Below are 13611 nucleotides of genomic sequence, written 5' to 3'. Positions count from 1 at the left end.
ATTACTAAATAGTTAAAGAAAGCTGTAAGGACAAAAGCAGTGGGGAAATCTATGTCTTTCTGTACTGTTGAAAAAATTGGAAAAATAGGACAAAAACAGGACAAAGGGGCGGGCTAGGAAGAAGACAGAAAGAGGGAAGGTAAGATGAGTCAGGTTTGCCCCCGCTGTACAGTAAATTATTACACAAAGTTGTAATTGCAGATTCGGTATCATTGGGGTGGTGGTGACAAAAGTTGATGATGTATAAAACATACAGCTTGACTTTGAAATACAAACTCACTCTGCGTAGCAGCCAGATTTCTTGTGGATAATATGTCTGGAATACCCCATTGTCCTGGTTACGGAGTATCTTTGTAGAACATGATAAGTACACCTTAAAAGGCATGCTGTGTAAATCCTTTGGAACTATATCATGACATCATAAATGTGTATAATACCAATATATTGAACAGACACAGTACTTCAAGGATGTTCTTCATGGTGTTATTCAGGAGCATGGAGGTTCAGGCTGAAAAGTCAGTTAACTCAAGGTCCAGGATTCCTTTCCCACTATTCACAGAATTCCCACTGAATATAATGCAAGTCTTGCTTGATCCCCATTGCCATGTGAGAGATCTGAACTGGGAGTGCATCAGAAATAGTGCTCTGCCACTGGGAAAAAGGAAATGTCTCGTGTCATCTGTCAATAAACCTTTTGGCAGGCCTCCTCCTCCAGATATGAAAACTAGTAGCCATGCTGTGGCACCAGGAAAAATAATGTGAAAGCATTTGTGTGCATGGGAAGGTAGAGAGCATAAATAAAGAATGTATTAAGATTCATACCATCCCAGTAGTTAGATAAAACTGTCCCCCATTTTACTGATGGGAAACTGAGGCACAATGTGACTAGCCCATAATCATGCTGTAAATCAGTGGCAAAGCCAGGAATTAGAACCCAGGTCTACCCCTCAATCCTTTGCCTTCACTTCTTTTAAATAAGGATAGACTTGTGACTGCAGCACAGAAGTAATATATTTTAAGCACAAACATTTTCAGTTCTTTTCTCTGGGATGGCTTCTAGAGAGTGGTTCCAGCGAAGAATCTGAAAGAGAATTTTGGCCCTGGTTTAAAATATGATTCCTTTTGCTAAAGTTCTGGAGCATTCATATCAGTGATTTGGTTGTTATTGTCATATTTTAGGTGTGTTGCCATTTTGTTTTGAAAGTTGCATTATTCAGATCCACTCTTTTAATGCCTACATTGTTGGAGTGTGAACCAACTTGTTTGCACTGTTGAAAATTCAGTCTATTTTGGCATGTTTCCAGCACTATTTGCTGTGCTTAGAGGGATATTATCAATGCTGATAGGCTCCAAATATGAGTGCGCACACAGATACAAATGGCAGCTTTGCCTTAAAAAGTAAGGCTACAATTATAATTGAGTGCATTTTGGCAGTCACCTAAGTGTTGTGATCTTGTCTGATCGCACAAGCCAAGCATGGCCAGGCTTGGCCAATCATGAAACAGGAGACATCCAAGGAAAACCTAGGTTCTGCTGGAAGTCATGTTGGTGAATCAATAGATGATGCTTTTCTCTCCAAGTTGGTACTGAATCAATGCTTGTTCCATGGATAAGCTAGGCCAGCATGATCAAGCCAGAAGTGCTCCTGTGGTTCATGTCAGCACTTCTTAGTTGTTATTGCCACAAAGATGTTCTCTGATTTACACAAGGGGCTTTCTGTGCTCACTTGGAGTGGGTATAAAGCCAGGATCCAGGTTAGCAAACCACGCTAAAGAAGGAGTTTGAGAGAGGCTAGTCATCCAATCTTGCTCTTTTATTTATTTCTTATTTATTTTATTTACTTCTGGGATTAGTTAGCTGTTTTGCCAGGTCATTCAGGGAAAGATTGGATTAGCCTAGGAGAACAGATTTGCCCTCGGGTATCCTTGCTCACTCTTCTGTTTGTAACTCATTTGTTTCCTTCATTATGTCTAGCACATTATTTCTAAAGTTGGTTCTAATGGCTGCCGCCTCCTCCTGCCCTGATCTCTGTACATGTGGAAAATAATACTTCGGCATTCCAAAATTATGGCAACAGGGGCCATATAAGAACCTAGATCAACAAGTAGACAAATCAATCAACATTTGAAAGTTTCTAGACTGTACTGCAGTGTGGTTCAGGAGATTCTCCTTCTGGAGTCTAATCAAGGAATTAAATGTAGAGCCTGGTGCACAAGAGTTTTTAAGGTCAGGCTTGACAAAGCCCTGGCTGGGATGATTTAATTGGAATTGGTCCTGCTTTGAGCAGGGAGTTGGACTGGATGACCTCCTGAGGTCCCTTTCAACCCTGATATTCTATGATTCTATAGGAACTATTATGTTCACCTGCTCCAGAGTATCTATATTTTAGTGGTCTTAACCTCCTGCCAGAGAGATCTCTTGGATGAGATTCAGCAATTCATCTGAATTACTAGTAGATCAGCCCTATGATGCAAAACTTCTGGAGCCAAATCCATGGAGTTATTTTTAGTGAGATAACTGGAGGGTTTTGTTTGTTTGTTTAGACCCGTAAGTCACATTTTTGGAGTTGGCATCCCGAAGAGCAAGGCCGAGAATTAGCTCATCAACATCAACTCATTCATGCTGCAAGGAATGTGATTGTCCTATTGTGCAAATCTGGACTGGAAGTTAGCCAGGCAATCTAACACTTTTAACAATAGTAGTTAGCCCTTGGTATCCTGGCTGAAGTCCACTTTGGATAATTACATGCTCTTTCCTGAATAGGCTTCTGCACTTTCATTAGGATGGTGTATTCTTCACATTCCATCCTAAACTCTTAAACAGCTGGGGCTTTTTATGCCAGGTGTAGCTTTGTGGGTTGAGTATTTCTTTCTGTGTATGTATAAGTATATGCATAAGTTTTATAGCTGCTTGTAAACCATGGCTGCATTCACACAAAACCCACAGTCGTCAATATGGATTGACCCAAGATTCTTCAAGACCAAAATCACAGGCCTCTACCAACTGAGCTAAAATACATTTTCTTTAGCTCAGAGCTAGTAGGTGTTAGTTATTGGGGCATGGTACAAGAGGGAGACATGCTCAAACGCCCTGGCCCAGTGTATTATCCTTTGGGATCCTCTTATATGAAATGCACGGCGTAATGTAAGATCCTGTGTATGTTTAAATAACATCACAGCAGCAAGTAATCCAGTAGCAGCACCACAACATCACTCTCAGATATATCTCCCCAGAAGTTAAAGCATTAGGAAGCAGCTTTAGAAGTGAGGTAGGGTAACCCACATGTCTCCTGGTGTGGTGCTCTGTCTCATCTAGTGTCACCGAGACCACTGAGAGAGAGTTAAACGAGTCTGCTCTACAGCCTTAGCTAACAGCCAGTTGGCTTTTAGCTCATGCGGTAGAGGCTCATTCACTAAGCTCCAGAGGTCCCGGTTCAGTGATGACCGGGGTCTGTCGGCGTTACAAGTGAAGGTTCATCAACGAATTAAACTGAGAAGTCTCTGAAGCTACAGTCATGCTGCTAAAAGTCATGTTGTGTAGCCGCTGTTTGTTGGCTCTCCTGTGGACAAAAAACTTCCACCCCTAAGGAGCAGCATTTGCGTTGTCGGCAGGAGAGTGCTGCTGCCAAAGTGCTGTTCACATTGGCGCTTGTCATCAGCAAAACTTTTGTCTTTCGGGGAGGTTTTTTTTTTTTTTTTTTTTTAACACCTCTGAAAGACAAAAGTTTTGTCGTTCAATTGCCAATGTAGACATATGAATCTGTACCGTGCATTTGCCCTTCCACCCTGTAGATGTGCCATGAGCACCTGTGTTAGTGAAAAGAACAATAGCATTTAGATAAGTCTGTATATCTTCAAAACGCTGTACAAGTATTCACTAATTATGGGTGATAACGAAAGCGAACAACCAACACAGAAACTACTAAAACCATTAGTGGATTGCATCAGTTATGCTAGGCTGTGCCTCAGGATGCTATGCAAGCACAAAGGATTGGTATTCATGGTATGTTTGCTAAACAACGTACCCAACACACTACCATAGGGAGAGCATGTGGTGTTACAATGATCAGGGGCATATTGCCTACAGGGTTGAGTTCTAAATAGCCTTTACTAAATACTCTCGAAGATCCTGATGAACAATCCATTAATCTCTGTGCAAAATTGGATGGGGGGAATTATATTAGGGGACTAGTATTGTATATTATATATTATAGTATATTAGGGGTCTAAAGCATGGGAGTCTGGAATTCTTAGTCTTAATCCTAGCTCTGCCACAGACTTATTCCCAGCTCTGCCACAGACCCGCTGCAGGACCTTAGGCAAAGTCACTTCATCACTCGGTGCCTCAGTTTCCCCATCTGTAAAATGGTGTTAGTATGTCCCTTAAAGAGGCGGTACAAAGCTTGGTTCATTAACACTTTTAAAGTGCATTTAGCTCTTCAGATAGGAGGTGCTATGGAAGTGTGAGGCCTGATTTTATCAATCACAAGTCATGGTGGTTTTTAAAGGGCAAATGCTATCTTTGCTTTTCTATGGATGTTTAAGTGGTATATTTCCAAGTACTTCAACCAGCCCCCAGATCAGGAGCTATCTGCAATGCCACATGAGTCACATACTGACAAAATCTTAATTTAAGCCTTGTATATATTAGTATTTGTTTGGGAGATTTCCCATCAGTGATAAGAATGGCGGGAGCCATAAGGTAGGCAGGGTACAGGTGCTCTCATTGTGCTATCTAGAGCTGCTCTTAGTGGAACTAGATGACATAGTGGTGAAAATGTCTAAGCCTGGCCACAGCAGCACTCCCGCCATTGCTGATAGTGGTGGAGCTGCAATAGTGTAGTGCAGCCGTAAGAGGTGAAAAAATATCTCAGATGAAATCCTAGTCCTATAGAAGTGAATGGCAAAGCACGTATTCACATCTGTCGGGCCAGGATTTGCCCCCTCGTCTTTAAATGAGTGCTCTTATCCACTGTGCATGGCATAAGCTGCATAATTCAGTGGAGTTATACTTGATACTCATAGGTTGATGGAACTTAACCCAAGAGAGTAGCTTCCCCCACCGTTCTGCCTATCTGTCTTCTTTCTCCTCTGCTTTCTCCCTCCTAAATGGCTCACTGAGGAGTGGAAGTGTGATATCAGAGTTATGTGAGTGATTAGGAGGGAAAAGGAGCTGAACTGAATAGGCTCTGTACACAGTACAAAGAGGCTCATGTTGGAGCTTGTCTGCACATAGAAGTGCTCTGTTTTAATGTAGGGTGTGATTTTTAGTGAGTTACGCTGATGCAAAAAGGTGCATGGACAATATTATTGCAGCTTAAACCAGGTTTATTTTGGTGGACCTTAAGTCCATTAGGAACAAGTTTTAGCTAACCTGAAATAAGCCACTTTTAGCTGAAATAAGAGTTTCATCATAGAGATATAGGACTGGAAGGAACCTCCTGGGTCACTGAGTCCAGTCCCCTGCTGTCACAGGCAATCCTGACACATAATCCTTTCATAAATTTATCAGGGTCTGTGTTTAAACTAGTTAGGTGTCTTGCCTCCACTATTCCGATCGGGAGGCTGTTCCAGAATCTCATTCCTTTGATGGCTAGCAGCCGCCTTCTAAATTCCAGCTAAATTTATTCCTGGCTAGTTTATACCCATCTGTTTACACCCATTTAACTAAATTGGTTTAACTAAACTCCTGCAAATTTGTATGTTGACCTGGCTGCACATTCAAAAGTTTTTCATGCAGGAGAGATCTCTACAAAGCTCATCTCATTAAACCTTTAAATAATTGCCAGGAGCATTCCTGGGTCAGCTTTCCTTTACATGGGATGTAGTAACAACAGCATGACTTTTAATTGGTATGGTGCTTATCTAACTGGTTTACTCCCAAAGCCTTGGAGACCTCTTGATTCCTAACTAGAAGATCTCTCCCCCTCTTTCCTCAGACTTGTTTTAACACATCTCTCTTTTGTTCCACCATCTGCAAACAGTGCCTGTGTGTCTTTAGAGGGCACACAGGAAACATGCTTTGTTTACAGGTTTCTTCTTGGCTGGGTGGTGTTTGCACTGCCGGTTGGACTGCTCCAGTTTATCTTTGGCAGATAGCAACATGCTGATGGCAGCAAACTTTCACCTTGAACCAGGGGGTGTTGCAAAATGGTGCTCTGCACACCTGTGACGGGAAACAAGGAAACCAGATAATTGGTAAGACATTTGAATCAGCCTCTCCAAAGGCTGGAATATGCACTAGATACTCTCAGCCCCAGGAACCAGCCCCTAGGGTGTTTAGTCTTCGAGGGCTTGCCAGTTTGCTGCCTTTCCCCAGGACTCATTTCACTCTCTCTTTTGGAAAAGAAAGAAACATTTACTGGCTGAGTTTCTAACCTCTGAATCTGCCTGGTCTCCTCTTGGTTCTCCCCCAGTTCTGTACCCATAGATACACTGCATAGTGCCAAACTCATTGGACGGGTCTGTGGCTGCTGTTGTCTCGATGCACAAGGAGAGAGCACCGGGAACTGGTGTCTGTGCTTTCTGACCACAGGAGGAGTGGGGTAACCAGAAGCAAACCTCATCCCAAAGCAAGTGTGGCCAGAGGCAGAGAGAGAATTAGACATGCATAAGAGAAAGTACATGGAACACAGCATGAAAAACAGCAAACAAAACGCAGGCCTATCTTCCAGTTCAAGGAGATCGGCACTGTCTTGAACAGGCAATTCCAATGTCTATTTCCAGCTTGTCACATCAGTCAGAGAAGTTAGAGATGGGAAACATTAATTATCCAGTTCGTGGTTTGGGCCCCAGGGAGAGGATATATTGGATATTAAGCTGGCAATAGGTCAGTGATGAAGCCAAGGGCCCCAGAGGCATGTCCTTCTTTCCTGTCCCTTTGCTCCCAAAAATAAGGTGTTTAAGGACTTTATTTAGTCCTGATTTTTACTTTGGTGTTTCTGATTTTCAGAAGAACTGTTAGGCACACCCATTCATGGGCAGCACCTCATCTCCAGCCCTTCATCACATACTCCTGCTCACAGTAGGAATCTTCCAGTTTTCCCCACCACTTGCACCTGGTTGCACTCACCTAACTGAGGAAAGTAGGAGTGGTGGACTGAGAAGCCTTCAAGTGACTTGCACTGAAACAGCTGAGGAGGTGAAGCTGTACTTTGTCTCTGTGGCTTTATTTGACCCGTTGACAGAACCATCTTGTTTTGTCAGGCAAAGGCTTAAAGTCTAATTGGAGTGTTTTGAGAAGAGTTGCTGCTGCTGTGTGTGCATGAAAACATAGCAGCCCATCATACAAAGTATCCAAACGTTCATGTGATCAGCACAGAAAAGTGCATTCTGGGAGCACAAGAAGTCTGAAAGTGATCTGCAGGGCACTTATTAAGGGCCATTTTCCACACATGAGCGGACACATCTGATGTTTCCGCTGATGTCTATACTCACACAGTACATGCTGCATTCTCTTCCTTCCAGTGCTGAAGTGCCTCTGATTTGTGAGCTGCTTCTGCTCAAACATCTGAATTTCAGATGTTGACGCCTACAGTGTCAAAATCTGTTCAGGGCCTGATCCAAAGCCCAAGGAAATCAATGGAAAGACTCATGTTAAATTCAATTGGCTTTGGATCAGGCCCTTATAGCTCCTGCCCCCACCCCCCACAATTTTTTTTTTATTTAAGCTCCTATTCAAAATGTCACCAAATCCTACCAACATCTGCTGGAAAGGAGAGTCCTGAGCTTTGCCAGGACATGGTGAATGAAGTGGGAATAGAAGAACCTTGCACATTGAGCAAAGGAAAAAAAAAAAAGAAAGTGACAGAAAAAAGCAGTGAACACACAACAATATCATCCAGGCAATAGCACACAATAGCTACTATTTCATCTTACTTTAAGACTACATCTACACTGGATGTGTACCCACACCCTGGCTTGCATGTATCTGGGTATATCGTAGCCAATCCCATTTCCAAGAATTCACATTGCTCCACACAAACCATCTCCTGCAAAGCTGCAGCTACATGTTTGGAGCTAGGATTTCTGGGGCACATCCCAGGGCTCTTAGTGCCTGATCAGCTGGAGCCGCTCTAGGACTTGGCTCCATCCTGGTGCATTGTGAGAGAATGTGTCTGTCCTCCCCAGACACTTAGGTGGAAGTGGTTTTAGCCCACCAACACATTTAGCTGAAGCAAAGGTTACTTACTTCCTTGCTCTGCAGGCCTTGGTGAACCACAGAGGCATGTTAATGAATATTTAATGTCAGATGCACAGGAGAGGTGTGGGACACCAGGATAGTGAGGAGATCTTGCGTTTTCCTATTGAGACAAGCAGGGGCATTATTCCCTCCTAATAACAGTGTTATCAAGGGGTGTTGGTGTATAGTGTTATTTTGGGGGTCTTTGCCTACCTTCTCGTGCCATAGCTCATGAAAGCAGAAGATATAGGTACAGGCAATTGTAGGAATGGCAGCAGAGGACTATCTAGACTTTAGACCAGGCCCCCAGGCCCTTACTGGTCCACATCGTAAAGTGGGCCAGCAGGGTGGGGGTCACTGCTCAACCTACACGCTGCCATATGCCCCAGATGAGCACAACCAGCTCAGGTTCAATACATATATCTAAGGGCTTTGAGGGTGGCTGATGGGGGAGGTTGGGAACAAAAGCTTAGCACAGCATGCAGCAAGCCTGCGGAGTAGACATACCCTACGGGCTAAATGATGCAAGCAGATGCAGCTCTTTGAAGCTTACACCAGTGCTGATTTGGGGCCTGTATATCTTCAACAAAGGCTACCCCTGAAACAAAAATGAATAACTTTTCACAAATACAAGAGACACGGCCATGGAGTCAGATTTGCTATGGAGTCAGACTCATTAAATAACCTTATAAGAGTTCCTGGAGCCTTTGAATCCCTTCCTTCCCATGGGAGATTTCCTACTGTTTAGAATGAGTGCCCCTGAAGAACACTGAGTTAGTGTAACCAAAAGACAATCCCGCCCAGCAGGGTGTGTGGGATGTTAAGACTCCAGGCCTTTATACTTTAAAGATTAGCACTGAAATGTGAGATCATAATAGGCTTCTATTATAATCTCCTCCCATAGCTTTCAGCATGTCACTCCTGTCTGGAACGCCCTGTACAGAGCAGCTGCCATTGTTATTTAAGGATGTGGGTACGGCTGCAAAGATCAAAGGCCACCCTGAAGCATTAAAAAATCATGAGTCAGGCCCCCCCCAAAATTGTAAGATTGGCTTAAAAATCGTGAGGTTGTTTTTTTTTAAATTAACAAATTCGGCGTTCTTTTTATTTGCCTTCCAATTTTGGAGCCCTCAGCATACACATTTGCACACTTTCATCCATCACCTTGAGGGCTAGGAATTTACTTTGCTTTTAAATGAAAGCCAAGGTTCTCTTGCACTCTCTTGATTCAAGGAGCTGGAGTTTAAGAAATACACTAAAAATCATGAGACTTGCACTAAAATCATGAGAGTTGTCGACGCTACAAAGATCGTCTTCTATTTTGGAAGGAGGGAGCTCTGGACTGCAGGGAGCTGCAGGCTGCTGTCTGTCACAGCTTCGGGGTAACTGCACCTGTATTCTCTCTCCCATGTCCCATCAGGTTTTAGATCTCCAGCTGTCACCTGTCTCTGGGTGGAGACCCATCTCCCATTCCCTTCGGACCAGGGGTTTTAAGACTGCACAGCCCCCGACATGTACTGCGGTATCCCCAGCAAGCCAGTGGAAGGCCATGGGTCAATTCAAACTCATCCATATACACAAAAGCCCTTTCTTTGTTTCCTAGCCCCTGGAAACCCCAACCTGACCCAATATGTGCAAACCACTCCAGTGTGGTAGAATGTCTGTGGAGTTGCTTGTAGTCTCACTGATTCACCTCTCACCATTTTTTAGCTCCTGGGGGAGCTGTGAGAACCCACCCTTATAGGGTAGACAACCACACCTAAACCATTCATAAATTCAATACAGTGGTCCCCAAAAACACTGTATGGGGTTGCAACATTTGTCACACCAGCCACCCCAGACTCTGGCTGCTGTTGTGTTAGTTTTATGTCTACACTTAAAATGCTACAGCAGCACAGCTGCAGCCATTGTAGTGCTTCATTGTAGACACTACCTATACCAATAGGAGGGGTTCTCCCATTGGCATAAGTAATCCTCGAGAGGTGGCAGCTAAATCAACAGAAGAATTCTTCCATTGACCTGTGCTGTCTACAGAAGGAGTTAAGTCTATGTAGCTACTTCTCTCAGGGGTGTGGATTTTTTACATCCCCGAGAGACACAGCTATACCAGTGTAAGTTCCTAGTGTAGACCAGCTCATAAGGTTTAAATACAAATAATATAGTTGTTCAGTATGCTCTCTCTGGGCCTAAATAAGGAGACCAACTCCTCCCTGCCTGCCTTCCACATAACTTCAAGGTGCTCATCTCTAACCCAGCAAACATTCTGTTCTGAGTTCCACTTTACACCCCGGCTAGTGGACTGTGCCTTTACTGGTCCTACCAATCGCCCACCCCATGATGTGCAGCTGGATGGATTCAGGTGCGGTGCAAGTAGAGCGATGTTTGAGCAGGCTGCACTACTGATCTGTTCCTTGGAGCCTCCTGCGCCTGGGACTGATTCCAAACCCAGTACATTACACTCCCACCTTATGCACTTCCCCCTCAGCCCTTAACTGCTGCTTTTATTCCCTCCTCCCATTATCAGCTTCATGCTGCCTTTCATGCAGCCCCTTGTGAGAGAAGCATATTCCTAGTGTTGCAAGCTCAGTTCCTCAGAAACACACACACACACACACACAGACACACACAAACCCAGCTGCACTGACCAGATTACTCTTTTTGCTTATATGCTGCCTTTTGCGATGTCTCAGGCACATTTCCTGACCTGGATTTGGGAAGAACCAAAACCCAGCAAGGGTTAGTGGTGGTGTATGTATGTAGCTGCTGCAGCACTCCAGGATCTTTGGGGATGAAATGCGATGTATAATGGAACAAACTATTAGCATTATGACTACTACTTTGCAATTATCTAGCATCTTTTCATCCAAGGATTTCAAAGCACATTGCAAGCATCAGCTAATTTAGCCCCATGGCATCATATAAGGTATATTATTATCATCCCCATTTAGCAGCGTGGGGCAAGGAGAGGAAAGAGGTGAAGTGACTTGTCTGAGGTCACGCATTCCGTGGGAGAGGTGTGAACAAAGCCCAGAACTGCTGACTCCAAGTCTCAAGGCCTAACTCTAGACCACACCCCGTAAGATAATATTACTGGTTTATTTGTTGTATCTGTGTTGTGTGACTGGAGTACAGGGCCGGATTAGGTATTCTATTTTTTTAGCAGTGCACCAGACAGCGCAGATTCTATTCTGAGTGTTAGCATAGCCCCAAGAATTGCTCTCACTTCCAGCAGCGTCGCATTGTCTATGGGCCGCTCCACAGCTCAGAATGAGTGGAGAGCAGAGCACTATAGCCATCCCTGGTGCTAACATGTCCCCCTCCAAACCTTGGCTATACTCCTAATCCGGAGGAGGGGGAGGGGGAGACAAGTGTTCTAGGCTGGGGAATTCTCCAGAGAGCCAGGCCAGTCCCTTTACAACCTCCCTATGCCATAGGAGTGGTGTAAAGAGGCCATAGCTGGTGCCAGAATCTGGCCCAATGTGTCCACAGAAATGTTGTAGCAGAGTGCTAAAGATGCATCAGGCTGACAGTATCTTGGCAGAACTACTGGATTTCAGTGGGAATTTCTGCTTTAAAACAGAGGGATTGATGTTGGCTTAGTTGGAAGAACAACCTCGAAAGAAGTTTTTGTAGACAAAAAATCCTATTTCACTAATTTCCCACTCCTCTTTCACCAACTCCGCCATACTCTTACAGTATGCTTCAAAGTGCTGCTTTTATAGAATTGGTATAGCCAGAGTGAAAGGCACACTAGTCCGGGCCTGCCAGGAGCTTAGAATTGCTATTCTAAATGTTAAATGAGTTTGCTGTCTTAGCCAGCTGGGCTGTAGGGGGCTGCATTAGCTGCCAAAACCTATGTGATTGCAACACTGAGTTTGAGAATTCTATCACGCATAAGCTGATAAATTCAGTGCCTTTCATTACGTTGTCTCAGCTACAAATTGTCAATACAAGTCCAAGATGCTGAACAGAGAGAGGCAGGTTGGGGGAAGGAGGAAAGAGGTAAGGAGAGATTGAAGAGGAAGAGATGGGGGAAAGCAAAAGAGAGAGAAGGGGGAAAAAGAGAGACAGGAAGATATACAAATAGCAATAAGATAGACTAGGCTCTTCTACCATCTACAGGTCTCAGACTGTCAATTGGCCATGCTTGTATAAAATGCCCTTATGGGTGAACTATGAAGCAACTTAAAAAGTGACCTGCAAAGATATTTTGAAAATATAATAATGTGTTCTAAAAAAGACAGAAATTTATTTTCCCCACATTAAAGCTGTGTTTGTCTGTTTGGTTTTGCTTTAGACATACCAGGAATGTCAAGTTTTGGCCTGCCTAGTTTTGCAGGAGGACTCATGAGGTCTCAGATGTATAATGGGAGTTTTATTTCCGCTTAAATTAAGTTGTGTATGTGTATGCTAAATTTTATCACAGGCCTTCTTTCTCCCATATGTTCATTAGACATTGGGGTGAGATACCCGTTAAAACCAAACACACCCACATTTTAAACATTTTGTCTCCAAAATCCCTCTCCATCTCAGTTGTTCAATTTCCAGGCTCCCATCTCCTGTCATTGTGATGGTGGCCATCTTGGGTAATGAACTGATGATCTTCAGACCTGAAAGCATCAATTCAAATATGAAAACAATTGAGCTAAAGAGCCAAGCTCTCAAGTTTAGAGCTGTAATAGGTCCATTTCCTTTATGGTTCAAGCACATAGTGGGGGAAGGTAACTGACACTCATCAGCGGGTTCTGTCATGATTTCACTAGTTCACCACAGACTCTTCCAGTTTAAACAAATTTCTGAAGTAATGCAAAAAACAAAAAGGAAACAAATCAACTAATAATTATAAATGATGCCCGGAGATCTTCTCCTACAGTAATTGTGGAAAGGAACAATTATCATGTGACAAAGACTATGTTTTGTGTCATTGGTATTGGCTTTTGAGTGAATTCACTGTTTGGAATTCTTTATAGTCTAATCGGATCACTTCATTTTTCCTATATAGCCTATAATATGTGGAGCCCTCTACAAAGAAGGCCTTTCCAGACGAGTGCTGCTGTTGTTAGGGCAAGAATGAACAGGTGAGGTGACAACTATAATACAAAAGAGACATGTCTGGAATGGTTATTACTGTATTACAAAGCATGCCCAGAGCTTTTTCTAAGATTTCTTTTCAATTAAAAAATTTTCTTATACCTTAAATAAACTCCCCTCCAACAGAAGTGGAACAGTATAAGTGTTTCCATTTCACCAGATTTTTTTTCTGAAATGTGGTGACCCCAACCTACAAATCCAGCTGGCTGAACATAGGATGAATGATTATTATTTTATTTCTGTAGCCTTATATATTATTTGTACATAATACTGTAGAAAGCACATAGGCTGGGTCTTGCTGGAGAAAGCTTACAAGCTAATTTAAACAAACACAGTACA

Source organism: Chelonoidis abingdonii, unplaced genomic scaffold (genome assembly GCF_003597395.2).
Source record: "Chelonoidis abingdonii isolate Lonesome George unplaced genomic scaffold, CheloAbing_2.0 scaffold0027, whole genome shotgun sequence".
Classification (NCBI taxonomy): domain Eukaryota; kingdom Metazoa; phylum Chordata; order Testudines; family Testudinidae; genus Chelonoidis; species Chelonoidis abingdonii.
This window is presented reverse-complemented; position numbering follows the sequence as displayed.